Source organism: Balaenoptera acutorostrata, chromosome 8 (assembly GCF_949987535.1).
Source record: "Balaenoptera acutorostrata chromosome 8, mBalAcu1.1, whole genome shotgun sequence".
In the NCBI taxonomy this organism is placed as follows: Eukaryota; Metazoa; Chordata; class Mammalia; order Artiodactyla; family Balaenopteridae; genus Balaenoptera; species Balaenoptera acutorostrata.
The window spans coordinates 70075572-70090747 of NC_080071.1; the positions used below are offsets into that span (position 1 = coordinate 70075572).

General features: G+C 35.5%; 1 protein-coding gene and 1 pseudogene across 2 annotated transcripts in view; one reads left to right on the forward strand and one right to left on the reverse strand.

Annotated features, from left to right (window-relative positions):
* The window catches only part of ERBB4 (erb-b2 receptor tyrosine kinase 4), a 1149217-nt gene that overhangs the window by 926785 nt on the left and 207256 nt on the right, over positions 1–15176 (reverse strand). The window lies entirely within an intron of this gene.
* Positions 10709–11213, forward strand: LOC103004546 (NADH dehydrogenase [ubiquinone] 1 alpha subcomplex assembly factor 4-like; annotated as a pseudogene).

Consider the following 15176-nt stretch of genomic DNA (forward strand, 5'->3'; position numbering starts at 1 on the left):
TCTCCCTAGTCTATTGTTTACGAATTTGATTTTTTTTCCTCCTCAAAGGGATTATTTTGAGTTAGTTATTTCTTTTCTGAAAATAAATGTTGTAAGAAATAAATTGAGTTAGTCTCTATAAAAAGAGACAGAAAAAAGACCAAAAAAATTCAGAAAGGGAAGAAAAACGATATGTAACAAGAGATCTTTCGTATAAATTTGATTTTACCTAGAACATTTTGACAGGCTGGAACAAGACAATAGTTGTTGTTTGGTTTGTGGGAAAACTGAAACTAACTTACTTGACTGGAGTTGAAAAGAGTTGCCTTAAACACAAGTAGACTGGTATTACATTATAATAAGTAAATCTACTGAACAGAAACGTGTTTTTTAAGGTTCTACTTAAAAGACTTTTTTTTATCATGTAAGTGTTGCCAGGATATTCCTCTCTGGAAGCTGAAACTTCTGGGCCTCTTACCCACAACAGTATAGAATGGAGAAGGAGAAAGCTGAAGTAAAAATACTCACAGCTTTGCTAGTTGCTGGCATTTTGCCACATGCCAAGGCTAAGCCAAGCCAAGGAAACGAATCCCTGTAATGCTTCAGTGTTCTCTTCATCTCAGGGTCATGGGATTATAGACATTTCTGACTTATCCAAATGCAATGATTCTAGCTGTAATGTCACTGTGATGTCTGTTACCTCCAGTACCTCAGGTGTTAAACTCACTACCACTCCAGGAAGTTTATTCTGTGGGACAAGTCTAACTGCTAGAAACTTCTTCCTCTTTTAGGGTCAAAAATCTAGCTACTTGTAATAATTTCTACCTGTTAGTTTCACTTCTGCTTAACCAAACACAAATCTGTTTCATTTTTCATACATCAGAGCCTTCAAATGATTAATAGTAACAAAGCAAGAGACTTCTTCCTCTTCAGGTACCTTCCACATTAAACATTCCCTGGAGCTTCAATTCACCTTTCATTTGTTCTGGCTTGTTTGGGTTTTTTTTTTTTTATCACTGTCACTGTCATTTTTGTGTTTGTTTTTCGTCTTGCTTTGTGGTTCATCTTGTTTAATTTAAAATAAGTACTTGCCCAGCTTTCTCAAAATTTCGAAGCAAGTTTAAAATGCAGCCTTTCTTAAAGAGATCTCTGTAGCAATCCCAAGCACTTAAATCCATGTAAAAATTGAATCTAGCTATAACTGAATATAACATGGCCAATGGTGAAACAACTTAGCATAAATGGTATGTTACTTGTCACAAGAAGCTGTGAATTTTAAATTCGAAGCACATAAGTACATTTTATCCAATACTTTCAGTTTATGATAGAGAAGACTGAAGCTCAAACGTCTATAAGTTACTACTCAAGTAATATGCCTCCTGTTTTCTTCCAAAGATTGATTTCCAAGTCAATAAACAGTAAGTTAGAATTTATCTCTTTATGTAAACAATGCCAGTCCTTTTCTCAAGCCACAACATTCAACACATACTTGTCTGTAAGAACACTAAAGAACTACGTGACCAGGATAAATTCATTTGGAGTTGCAAAGCTAAGGGCCAGAACACCATATATTCTCATCTTCTCCAGATCTGTTTAGGAATCCCAGCATCCTCAATGTCCCGTTTAGACAGGTGCATTGGGATTTCCCTCCAATACAGTCCCAAAGCTGTTGTTTCTGCATCCTAAAAATGCAGCTGAATGAGCTGCATGAGCAAGCTGCATGAATGAGCTGGTCTGAGCAAGTGAAAGTGATGGAGTTGTATACTGAGGTGAGGGGGGCAGTTAGGGATTAGGATTCAGCTCTGTGGGATGAAGAAAGCCTGGTATCTCCTGATTGGGTAAATCTGCCTGGCAGATTTCCCAGTCACACATTTCTTTCTTTCTCTTTTCTTTTCTTCTCCTTTGGCTGTCAGGAATTAGCCTACCAAATTCCTTACCTACTGTCTCAGGGGAATAAAATGCAGTTTCAAGTTTAGACTTTTTTCCCACCCTTAGTAATAGTGAACCAATAAGAAATAGGGCAGTTAAGTGAAAACATACTCGATTCTCCAGTCCTTCACCTCATTTGTTCTTAAAGCTGCACAGGCAAGAAAAAAGTAAAATAATTTTTAACAGTAGGATTTTTGCATGGAAAGGACTAAAGGAAAATGTATCTACATGTCAGAGAAAACAAGATTTAGGCTATTATATCCTGAGTCCCACGAGCTTGAGGGGAAGAAAGGGTAAGAGTCTTTGGGGATAGGAGTGAGAATAGAGAAAAGGTTTGAGAATTCTACCAAGGAGACAGTTATTGGGACACAGAAAACCAGGGTTAAAAACAAGCAAAGAAGTCATTATCCTTCTTAGGCCTGATTCTTTTTTCTCTTCGACCTTTTGCCAGCCCTGGGCAGGGGTGGGGGGCCGGGGGTTCCTTTTTAGTCACAGGTAGATGACGATTACCTGCCCTATATAACCTGTGCTGTTGTGGGAATCAAATACAATGATTACCATAAAGTGATGTGAAAATTGTACAGTGCAGTGCCAATACATTACTATAATAATTATTATTATTATTATTATTATCACCAAAATCTTGCTCCATAACAAAATAAAATGAAAAACTCATTTTGGTTTTTTTTGTATTTGTATTTGTATTTTTTAAACCCAGATATGAAAGGCAGCAATAGGCCCTGTTACCAGAAGCTATATCAAAAATTCTCATTATAGAATTTTAATATGAGATAATTAGAATATAATATAGACTTATACGGTAATCCACGTTTCATAAAGTCTGTGGGCTACTACAAACATGTGCTCTTTTATTGATACTATGCATGTGCTATTTTATCACAATGTTTTATGTTTTACTATTGTATGATTTGACATATTAAGGCCTTGTGTTTGAAGTAAACAGCCACTAAATTAATTAATAGATTAATCGAGGAGCTACAAATTAAGGTAATAAAGTCAAGCAAATGCCTACCAAATAAATCTGTTTCTATAGAAGTTGATAAGGGCTTCACTTAATCAGAATCTAATGAAATTTAAGGTACTGAACTGCTTATAGGACAGAATTTAGAATAAAAACAACAAAAGTTGTGTTCTTGCTAACAGCGTGGCTTAAATTTCAGGATCTTTCAAGCATAATTAGGTATTAGAAATGCCTTTGGAATTATTCACAGTGAATTAGATTTGTTGGTGGTATCATTCATAGAATACCAACCAAGAAATCTATTCTTCATCACTTCTCTAAAATGCTTATAGTCAGCTGACTTTGTACTTGTTATAAAAATAGATACAAATATGGAGTTCTGCCTTCTTGTGGTTGACAGTTGAAATACAATGCAATTTTTTATTGAAGTATATTCGATGTACAATATTATACAACTTATAGGTTACAATATAGTGATTCACAGTTTTTAAAGGTTATACTCCATTTGTAGTTATTATAAAACATTGACTATATTCCCTGTTGTACAATATATCCTTGCAGCTTTTTTTTTCCTAACATCTTTATTGGAGTATAATTGCTTTAAAACGGTGTGTTAGTTTCTGCTTTATAACAAAGTGAATCAGCTATACATATACATATATCCCCATATCTCTTCCCTCTTGCATCTCCCTCCCTCCCAACCTCCCTATCCCACAAGCTCTAGGTGGTCACAAAGCACCGAGCTGATCTCCCTGTGCTATGTGGCTGCTTCCCACTAGCTATCGGTTTTGTAGATTATTTTATACCTAACAGTTTGTACCTCTTAATCCCCTTCCCCTATATTACCCTTCCCCTCTTCCCTCTCCCTACTAGAGGGCATTATGTTAATTAAAATGTCAGACAGAGATAAATACTGTATGATATCACTTATATGTGGCATCTAAAAGATACAACAGGGCTTCCCTGGTGGCGCAGTGGTTGAGACTCTGCCTACCAATGCAGGGGACACAGGTTCGAGCCCTGGTCTGGGAAGATCCCACATGCCGCGGAGCAACTAGGCCCGTGAGCCACAATTACTGAGCCTGCGCGTCTGGAGCCTGTGCTCCGCAACAAGAGAGGCCGCGATAGTGAGAGGCCTGCGCACCGTGATGAAGAGTGGCCCCCGCTTGCCGCAACTGGAGAAAGCCCTCACACAGAAACGAAGACCCAACACAGTCAAAAATAAATAAATAAATAAAAATTAAAAAAAAAAAAAGATACAACAAACTAGTAAATATAATAATATGATATTTTTGTACAATGCTCGTTTATAAGTGCCCCAGAATAGATTCAACATATATGGTACTCCTTTCCATTTAGGAGGCATTATCTAATATAACTCGGGGCTTTGAAACTTGAGCCCTTATACTTAGTGTAAAGTGCTAGAATATACCTCTAAAATTATAGTTAACCTTTTGTGATGAGGCAGGAACTGAAGAATGGACTGGTTTAGAATCAGGCAGAACTGACTTGTGGTCTAGACTTGTGACTTTGGACAAATAACCTCACCAATCTGAGTTCCCTTTTCCTTATATGCATAACAGGGATAGTAGATTCTTATACAGTGTTAATGTGAGGATTACCTGTGACAACATAGGAAAGGCATCTAGCATAATTTCAGTGACCTTGTTTTCCTCTTAAAATCCATATCTCCTAATAAACTAACACACACACACACACAATTTTCAAAACATCTTTTTAAAGTGCTTATTAAGCGCTTTCTAGAATGTCTAATCTTTAACCATCTCAACAGATACATTAATGCACATACATTTTAGAACTCATATCACATTCACTGCATGCTGGTTAACCATCAGGAAAGAGTTCATTAGATGAAAATAAGTCTGTGGTAAAAGATTTCCTTGCAATTACTTCACTGCCATTATCCTGGCCACACGCTTATGGAGCTTTTCAAATTAATATGCTTAGATTACTGAGCAAGTAATCAAGCAGTGGAATTCTATGAGGAACTCAATTACTAAAGAAAATGATCACTCAAGCATTTGAGAAATCGGGGCTACATCTAATTTTGAATAGTGGATCATTATTGACATTATGGAAGCATTCAGTACAAACACTTGGACATGTAGCACTGGAAAGGGTATCACTTTCTATACATGTGGTAAACTGAACGAGCTGCTTGCTAACATCTCTGTTAAATGTTATTCTGCCTAGCTGAAAAAAGAAATAATATCAACCTTGAAATAAGTACTTTAAAAAAAATAGGGAGCTGATTGCTTGATTGAATAAAAATTGGATTGTTAACTCACATTTAAAATAAACAATTCTAATTTTTCTACTTGAGATAGAGTAATCTTTTATAGCCTAGAAATAATTATCCAATGAACACAAGTGTAAGAATTGCTTTCTACATATTTCCATATTAGAAACTACTTAAATACTTTCATTATTGCATTTTAATCATTCCACCACCAAAAGGCCCTCTTTTGACTAAATGATTACATATAGATCCATGTGCTGTGTTTTTACTCATTTAATAATTGTAATCATACTTTTATATTCTCCAAATTAGGCATCATCCAGATGCTTTTGATGAAAATTATTTTTCTAATTCTGATTTTTATCTAAGAGTTAAAGCAAAGACTATTTTAAGAACCTTGCTATAGTGTCTTTTAAAAAGCATCTGAATTAGGAAAGGTAGTGTAGGAAATGGGTTGAGACTGTTATGTTTATTGTTCTTTCTCTGCTCTCTACCAAGGCAAGCCGTAAAGAAAAATCATTCAATAGTAAGTGATAATTCCTAATAAACCCATCAGTCATCAGCTGTGTGGCCTTGGGGAACTCACTTCACCACTCAAAGTGTAATAGTATAGCATGATGATGATGATATTGGTGATGATGATGATGATATTGATGATGATGATAATGACAATGTAGGCGATGCTAGCCTACCAGAAACATCATTAGCATAAAATAAGGCAGTTTTTATAAGGTAAAAGTGTTGTGAGAGATTATCATGATTATTCTGAGCATTAATTATTTTTTAGAGTCATGTACCACATAGAAAATATACTGAAAGATTTTCTCCCTTTCCCCGGAAAAATAAATATATGCACAGATTTTTTAAATGTCAATAAAATTTCAGGAAACCATTGCCTTTCTTAGGCCTATTCATTGACCACCCTGTTTAAGATCCCCATTGTGGCAGAAGTTCTTGGTTGCCTGGTCAGGAGTCAACCCCTCACATACCTCACACCTTACTTCTACCTTCATCACAAATTCTGAAATGTTCAAGTATGCCTTAACCCATATGAATCTCCAGAATGACCTAAGCCTAAAAGCGTATGACACTCCTCAATGAATTAGTGAATTGTAACTTTTTTCCCTCTCCTGCTGGACATGAAAAAGAAGTATGCTTCCATAGTTGCTTTTGGCAGCTGTCTCATGAGGACAAGGGTAACCAGACCTAAGATGAAGCCAGCACTGTGAATGGCAGATAATATTGTTAAGCCTGCGGAAAAATAACCTGCCATACTCTGAACTTCCTGTTATAGCAAATAATAAACTTTACCTACACATGCTTGAAGTCTCAGTTCAGATATCATTTGCTTGGTGATGATGTCTCAGACTAAACCAAGCAGGACTAGTCCATCAGGCCCTCACTCTCAAAACATCTAATGTACAAAGAGCTTTATCACTTAACTCAATCATAGTGATTAACATCAGTATTAAAAGAAAAACTTGAACAGCTTAAGGGCAGAGGTTTTTTTTTTTTCCTTTGTTTGATTCATTATATTATTGCATTCACAGAACTGTGTCTGCCACATAATAGGCATTGTACATTTTTTTGTGAATTAATGAACACCAGAATACAGTTTTAAAAGACATGAATGATATACAGTGGAATATTACTCAGCCATAAAAAGAAATGAAATGGAGGTATTTGTAATGAGGTGGATGGAGTTAGAGTCTGTCATACAGAGTGAAGTAAGTCAGAAAGAGAAAAACAAATACAGTATGCTAACACATATATATGGAATCTAAGGAAAAAAGAAAAAAAAAGGTCATGAAGAACCTAGTGGCAAGATGGGAATAAAGACACAGACCTACTAAAGAATGGACTTGAGGATATGGGGAGGGGGAGGGGTGAGATGTGACAGGGTGAGAGAGTGTCATGGACATATATACACTACCAAATGTAAAATAGATAGCTAGTGGGAAGCAGCCGCATAGCACAGGGAGATCAGCTCGGTGCTTTGTGACCGACTGGGGGGGGTGGGATGGGGAGGGTGGGAGGGAGGGAGATGCGGGAGGGAGGAGATATGGGAACGTGTGTATATGTGTAGCTGATTCACTTTGTTATAAAGCAGAAACTAACACACCATTGTGAAGCAATTATACTTCAATAAAGATGTTAAATAAATAAATAAATAAATAAATAAAAGACATGAATGGAAAAAAAGTAGGTGGATCCTGCTTACATTTTTCTGAATCCTATAACTAGAATTTTACTCTATTTCCTTGCTATGAGATTAGTATAGAATTCTTCATAAAAGAGCAATAGCAAATAATGTTTATATCAGGTTTTCTGAGGTAATATTAGTTATTTGCATGTGATGGGATGAGGAATATTGCATTCATTTTTACAAAATTCTGGAAGATGATCTTTGACAACTTGAGGAGGTGTCCAATATTTAACATTCAATCATGGCTCAGGAATTCTTTTTCCCTCTGAAGTTCTGGTATAACATTCATCCAGAAAAGTATGCAAATAATAATTGTACAGCTTAATGAATAAACACAGAGTGACCACACCTATGCAACCACTACCAATCTAAAAAGCAAAATTGTACTAGCACACCAAAAGCCCATCTTAGGCCCCAATCTTTAGAATAATGTAATAATAACATCTGAAGCACTTAGACCAGTTTAGTTCCAAAATTACTGAAAGTAAATAATGAATGATTCATGAATAGCTATTCCATGTTAAAAACTTTATTCACTTTGGAAGGAGACATGTTAATCATTCTTAATGTACTTTCTCCTGTTTAATCCCTTAGAGCCCTTAACCTGTAGTGATTCTTGGTAGAGTAAATGAATCTAAAGATAGTTCATAAAAAGAGATTTGTAGATTTTACATCTGGAAAACAATCTCATATGGACTATATTTAAAATTTGCCGCTGATCTATTTATCTTGCTCATTCCTATAGTTGATGAATTCTCTCTCTGAAAAGTGAAGGAAAAAAAAAAACCTTTCCTTTTAGAATGATAAAACTGAAGGAAATGAGAAACATGACAATAAAAAAAAAAGATTAAGTCCTTTAGAAATTGGTTAATTGATTGCCTAACAATTATAACAGAAATGCTTTAAATCTGAAAGCCATCAATCCCTGACTCTGTCTTTCTCTTCAACTTAATTAGAAGAAAATAAAACACAAATGTATTCTTGTTTATCTGGAACTTTGGGGAAATATGTAGGAAGTTATAGGCAATAAAGTACCAGCTGCTTCTTTGTTGCTAAGTTTATCAGAGAGTTAGCAGCAAACGTGTTTTTATAATTTATCATTCCTGTGTATTAAAGTTCTATGACTAGCTGCTTAGGAGAGGTTGTAAGCAAAAGCCATGTTACCAAAACTGAGTTAAAATGCAGCACAGAGATAAAAGTGTGAAACAAAGTATCATCACTAACTAAAAGCACACATTTCTTTGGGAGATAGATATTGACAAATATTTATAAGAAATATTTTCCCTATTATTTTCCAAATAAAATTGTTTGTCCATGGTCTCATCAGCCTAATTATCTGGCAATAATGACATGCCAGATGAAGAGTTCTGCCTGTATATCTTATACAAGGTGAAAAATAAGAGTCTCTGAGAGACTCTTGAAGAGAACAGAAGAACTGAAAGCTTTTAAATGTTAATATCTTACTGGCTTTACCTACGATAATATAATCCAGGGACTATGGACCCCAAATTAGGATGTTTTTAGTATCCAAAGTAGTTGCTTGTATGCATTTTATGACAAATACTGATGAAGAAATATGTCCATAAAATATTCCAGGTCAAAAAGCAAAAGTTTACATGTAAACTATGTATACATAGTATGTATACTATTATTCTTACTTTTAAATCATATTTATCATCTTGCATTGGTATTAAGATCACTGTTATCTTTATCTGACAAATCATTCTGAAATATAATACATTTTAAAGCTAAAGGAGGGTTCTAAAGCCCTTTGTCTTCAAGCATACACAAGTTTTATAACACACATCAAAAATATGCTCATTGGATATAGTAATTTAAATGTTTTTCTTTCTCCTGACCAAATATTTGGTGAATTGTTTACAATGATTAAGTGATTAGGCTCCTTAACTTAAAAAAAAAAAAGTACTTCCATATGTTGTCACAAAAACTCTTTAAAACATTCTTGCGTCACTAAAGTAGACAGAATGTCTGAGATTACACTGACTTTTATATTTTGGGATCTCTGGAGTAATGATGTTTTATATGACCAAAGACATCTCCAGAGCCTCTATAGCCATCTGATCTTTGATTTTTACCCCTTCCCAAAGTTGGCTGCAGACATCCTCAAGACACAGATGCATCTGTTCTTTCATCCATTCTTTTAGTTAATGTTTATTAAGAAACTACCATGTTTAAGATTGACATTTGGAATCCAAAAGAAGTGGTGTGTGTGCATGTGCATGTGCGTGTGCGTGTTGGGATATGTTTGGCTGAGAAGACAGAAAAATTCACAGGTTTTAAGACTCCAAAGAGAGAAATGAGGGAATTCTAATAGCTATGACTCAAGTTCCTAGTAAGTCCCATGCTAAATAAAACAACTATTCATTGGGTGTTAATAGCTTTGGTACTTTCTAGTAGAAAAGCAGAAATTAAGTAATTTGCCCATGGGTACACAGTTTCTCATTTATGAACAGTAATGCCACTTGATTCATGGAGTTTGGGAGAAAATTAAATGAGTTAATACATGTAAAGTATAGTGCCAGCTAAATTGATAAGTACTCATTAAATAACAGCTACTATTATTGTTATTACCATGCTGGGTACTATCCTAAGGACTTTAAGTACATTATTTAATTTGATCTTCACCATAGCCTCATGTGGTAGATAACATCATTCCTGTTTTATAATTAGTAAACTATGAATTAGAAAAGTTAAGGAACTTGTCCAATGACACACAACTAATATGTGTTGAAAATACAATTTGAACTGAGACAATCCAAGATTCATGCTCTTAAAAACTATGTTACGGACTCAGAAACTAAAGAGACTCTTGGAGAACAAGGCAGAGTCTAACAGGAAAATAACTCAGACCCAGTATTCAAGGAAGCTCCAGATTCACACGTTTTGCTTGATCTTCTGGACTTGAACTCCCTGGGAGTCCAAAACCAGATCAAAGACACAACATCAGTTCTACAGAGGCAGAAAAAAGTTAAACTTAAGTGGCTTTGGGGGTAGGAAGAGGGACTGACTATCTGCAGTTGGGCACAAGGGACCTCTTTAGGGAAAATATTCTAAAATTCCTCTGTAAGGCTTTTTTTGGGGGTGGGTGGGAGGGAATGTTCTAAAATTGGGTTAATTTTAGATGATGTTAATTCCACACAACTCAGTAAATTTACTAAAAATCATTGTATTGTACACTTAAAACGGGTGGTTTTATGGTATGTATATACATTATACCTTAAGAAAGCTATTATTTAAAACAATTTTTTAGCCCAGTGCATCCTGGAGGTTGCCCATGCCAGTGTTTAACCACATGTGCGGTGTGAACTTACGGGCATCGTGTTGTGAAGAGATGGGGACTGCGGTGACTCACACAATCAGGAATTTCAACCTAGAGGACCGGGCGCAATGGGAAATCAGCAGGATGAAGCCCTTCCCCGCTCCCAGGCACCCCTCCACCAAGAACCTCCTGGAGAGCAGATGAGCAGCCATCCAGAAATTAAGGGAGAAATTGCTAGAAAAAATGACAAAATGCTGTCATTACTAAAAGATGTGGATGTCGATTGCAAAGATCCCGTGTCTTCTGTGCAAGTAAAGGACGCTGGAAAACGTCAGAAGCCAAAGGAATTCAGGTTGCCGGAAGACCATCACTCTGACATGATGAATGTTAAGAACACTCCCAAAGGCAAAATTTCCATTGTAGAGGCACTGACACTTCTCAATAATCATAAACTTTATCCAGACACATGGACTGCTGAGAAAATAGCAAGATGTAAATTCTCTTCTTAAGTATTTCCTAACTTTTGAAGTCAAAAATCTTACCCCCTGAAGGCAAGAAAGCAATACAATCAAAATGAAGAGAATCTTGAAATTACTTTTCCTTAATGTACTCTGTGTCCCTGTACCCTGTTTATTTTCTCATTTTTAGCATATTAAATTATATAAATTAAGAAAATAAAATTAAAATAAAATAAATAAAAATTAAAAAATTTTAAACAAACCAATAAAGGATATAGATATTATGTTTCTGCTCTAATCAACCCTCAATCTCCAAGTTGGGCCTAATGAATTGATACTTGTTAACTAAATCTATAATAGTTTTTTTCACTACTGTGAAATAAATGACCCTAAAAACTAGTGGTGTAAAACAACTTTTTCATTTTATTAATGCCACAATACTGTAGGTGAGCAGGGCTCAAATGGGCATGCCTTTGCTTCTCTAGTCATTGAGGAAACTCAGTGGTACTCTTCTGGTAGATGGGATGGCCTGGTGGGTCCAAGATGGTTTCAACCACATGGCTGGAGTCTGGGGTTGAATGAGTCAAAGAATAAGACTGCCTGCCAACCAGGGGCGCCTCATGTGGCCTTTCCATGTAGCTTAGCATGTCACAAGATAATGGCCTCAGAATAGTCAAACTTCTAACATGGTGGCTCAAAGCTCTTAGTGAACACAGTGGAAGCTGCATCAGTTTTATGACCCAGCCTTGGAAGTCATACACTACTACTTGTGTGTAGTCTATCAGGCAAAGCAGTCACAGCCTTCCTAGATTCAAGAGGAGGGGAAACAGAATTCACTTCTTGTTTGTGAAGAATAAGGTCACATTGTAGAGTAACATGTGAGACTGGAGATATTGTTATGGTCATCATTTAAAAATACAGTCCATTGTCATAATAGTTTACAACAATAATCACCATTAATAGAGGGCTCAGAAAAGTCTGCTAATTCTTCAAAACCTCAGATGTCTGAAACTTTGAGGATATCACACATCATGATATGTAAAATAGAAGGAATTTGGAGGGTTCATGGTGATATTCCCAAATACCTCAAGAAATTCACACAAGAAACTTGCTTCCTGGAAAAATCCTGACTTTCAGGCATGATTATACACTTAATTTCCCTTGTGCTTCCTTATGAAAACAATTCATTTACATAAAAAATTAGTTTAATTTCCTTTTAGTTTGAGATTCTAATACAGTAGCTGAATACAGCTGTAAACTGTCTCCTTATAAAATATTTAATGTTGACTATGGCCATTTTTATTCTTGCATTTCCTAGATGGAATATGACATTTGATGACTTTTGTCCAAAATAACCAATTTTTAAATTACAGTCACAAATGCATTACATTTATCCTATGTTTTAGTAAACATTTTAGAGCATATGACAGAAATATATTACACTAAAAACTGGTTTAATTTAAAACCCCTTCAGTTTCCTATACATCAACCTCTGAAGTTCCAACTCAGAAACTTTTCAAAAAAGTGAGTTAGGTGAAGGGAATGAAGAGAAAGGGAGGAAAAAATAAACCAAAACCAAACAATTAAACAAAGGGCAGAAAAAGTGGTTTTAATCTCTGGTTTGGCCACTAACAACCATTATGTGACCTTCCACAAGTCATTTAAGGCCTGCTGGGTTCAGTCCTCATATGCCAATGAGGGGCTGGACTGAATCTATGTGTGTTTTTTTTGGTTGTTGTTCTGTTGCTTTTGGTGATGGAGGTGTGACTTAAACAATAAAAAGCACTTCCAGAAAAAAATACATTAAAGCTAAACATACATGATTGGAGTTATTCTGGTTGAAAAGTGGGTGAGGTCATCTGGAGATCCACCCACTCAACCTCCCCTAATCACCAGCTCCTCTGCCGCTAACTCCTATACCAGCTACATTTTTTTTTCTTTAATAACTACCATGGAATCCTATCTCTAAAACATAAAATTTGAAAGTCACTAGATTAGATGGTCTCTAAAGGATCCTCCTTGACAAGCAAATACTCTTAGGAACTAGAAGAGTAACTACTGGGTAAATTTTTATATAACAAATGTGATTACCCTAATGGGTAGGCCCATGGATATACATGTGTATTCATAAATATGCCCTTAACAATAAATGAGTCTATGCATTTGATTTTCCATGCAAATATATAATTTTAGATACATAATAAAAGCAACTACTATCTAGGAGATAGTATCTATCTATCATTAGGTAGTGAGAGAGTACCTAATGAAGTATTAAGGTTATCTACCATCTCAAAGCAATCTTAAACACAGTTACCAGTTTCCTTTTTTTCACACGAGGAAACATAAGCTTGGGAAGGTTTAGCAACTCGCATGGGGTCAACAGCTAGAAAGGGGTAGACACAATATTTGAATGTGGAATGATCTTAAGCCAGAGTATATGTTTGTTTGTTTGTTTTTCCCCCATTGTATCAGTAGGTTTCCTATCTCTGTGAGTGGCTGCTCCAAGGAGCAAGTGGTTTGGGGCTTTCTCCTGAAGACTGGGTTGGGGCTTAGTCCCTGACACTGAGCTGGGATGGTGTCAAAACTGAGGATCAGGTGCCCAATATTCCAAGGAAATGATGCAGTGGATAGTGTTTGGAGAAAGGAGGGATGGAAAGGTAGTTAGGCTTCAAGCTTCCATCTTGCCCCTCTCTCTCTTCCTTTTTTCCTCCTGATTTGATGAGAACCCCTATGATTATAAATCATAAATTTATAATCATATAATTTATATGATTATAAATTATAAATTATAAATCATGATTATAAATGTGGGGGGAATGATGTACATATTTATACCTAATCACATAAGCTGCCTCTGGTTATGAGCCATCTATAGCCATAACTAATGGTAAACATACGCACAGGAATGTGTGCGTAGGTGTGTGTATTCTTCTTTACCTAGTAGAGAAAGGGTAAGAATCTCTGTACCCCTAGTTTTGCAGGATCCTATATGTGTCTGCTTGTATGTTTTTGCTAATGATCTAGGCTTTCCATCCCTTTAACCTATGAGACTATTTAAAAGTGGAAATGACCTTGTATAGCAACTGGTTCAACTTTTCATTGACTCAACCACAGTCACACAACTAGTTCGTATGTGGGCTGAACCTAGAATTTCTCAACACTGACATCCTCCAGTTAAGGGAATCTTGCAAACCAAGATTGTACACAAACTAACATGAACATGCTATAGGACAAACTATTGAAGTAAGAAAGCAACTTAGAGAAAACCTATTCCTACTCCTTTATTTTTTAGATTACAAAAGTGTCACCCAGAGGATGGAAAAATTGTAATATTTTAAAGTAAATAACAGATCCCAATCTAGAGCTTCTATCCATTACATATTGTGGTTAGAGATAATCTTATTAAACTAAATCAAAGTAGTATGTACCACTGGTGATATCTTAACCCTCTCTGAGAAATATACATTTTTGAATACAACTCTCCTTTTGTTATTTATAAACTTTCTCGAAGACAGGAATTAACGTTTCATGCGTTTTTTGCCATTTTTGCATAGTGACTTATCTACAGTTAGTGCTAAAGAAGCATTTATTTGACTAATAACAGTCTTAAACTTAATGACAAACACCAGTGCAATACTTAAGCACAAATGAGTCTATATTGTGTTAAAGAACATCTCCAGAAGACCCACCCGATCATGCATCCTATTGCCTCAGGTTACCCATATATAAATTAGTTTTAAACTACCTAAGGCATTTTCAAGACAAATTAACTAATAAATGTAAGTATAAATTTGTTTCTCTAGAAGAGACTACTTAAATTGTTCTGAAAATATGCCTCTATAAGCCTGAAGGCAAAAATCATGCCACCACTCTGACTTTGCTCTTTCAAACCAAATACAGCTTATTCTAAATTCATCTTATCTGTCTTATTTTTTTAACTGTATAATTAGTTAATATCATTAATGCCTTCATTATTATTTTATTATTCTTAGACCCTTTCTAAGATTTCTGGCATTATTCCTGTGATCCACACAGAGAAAGATGAAAAGAGTTCAATTTTTCTCTGGGTTGGAATTCAAATG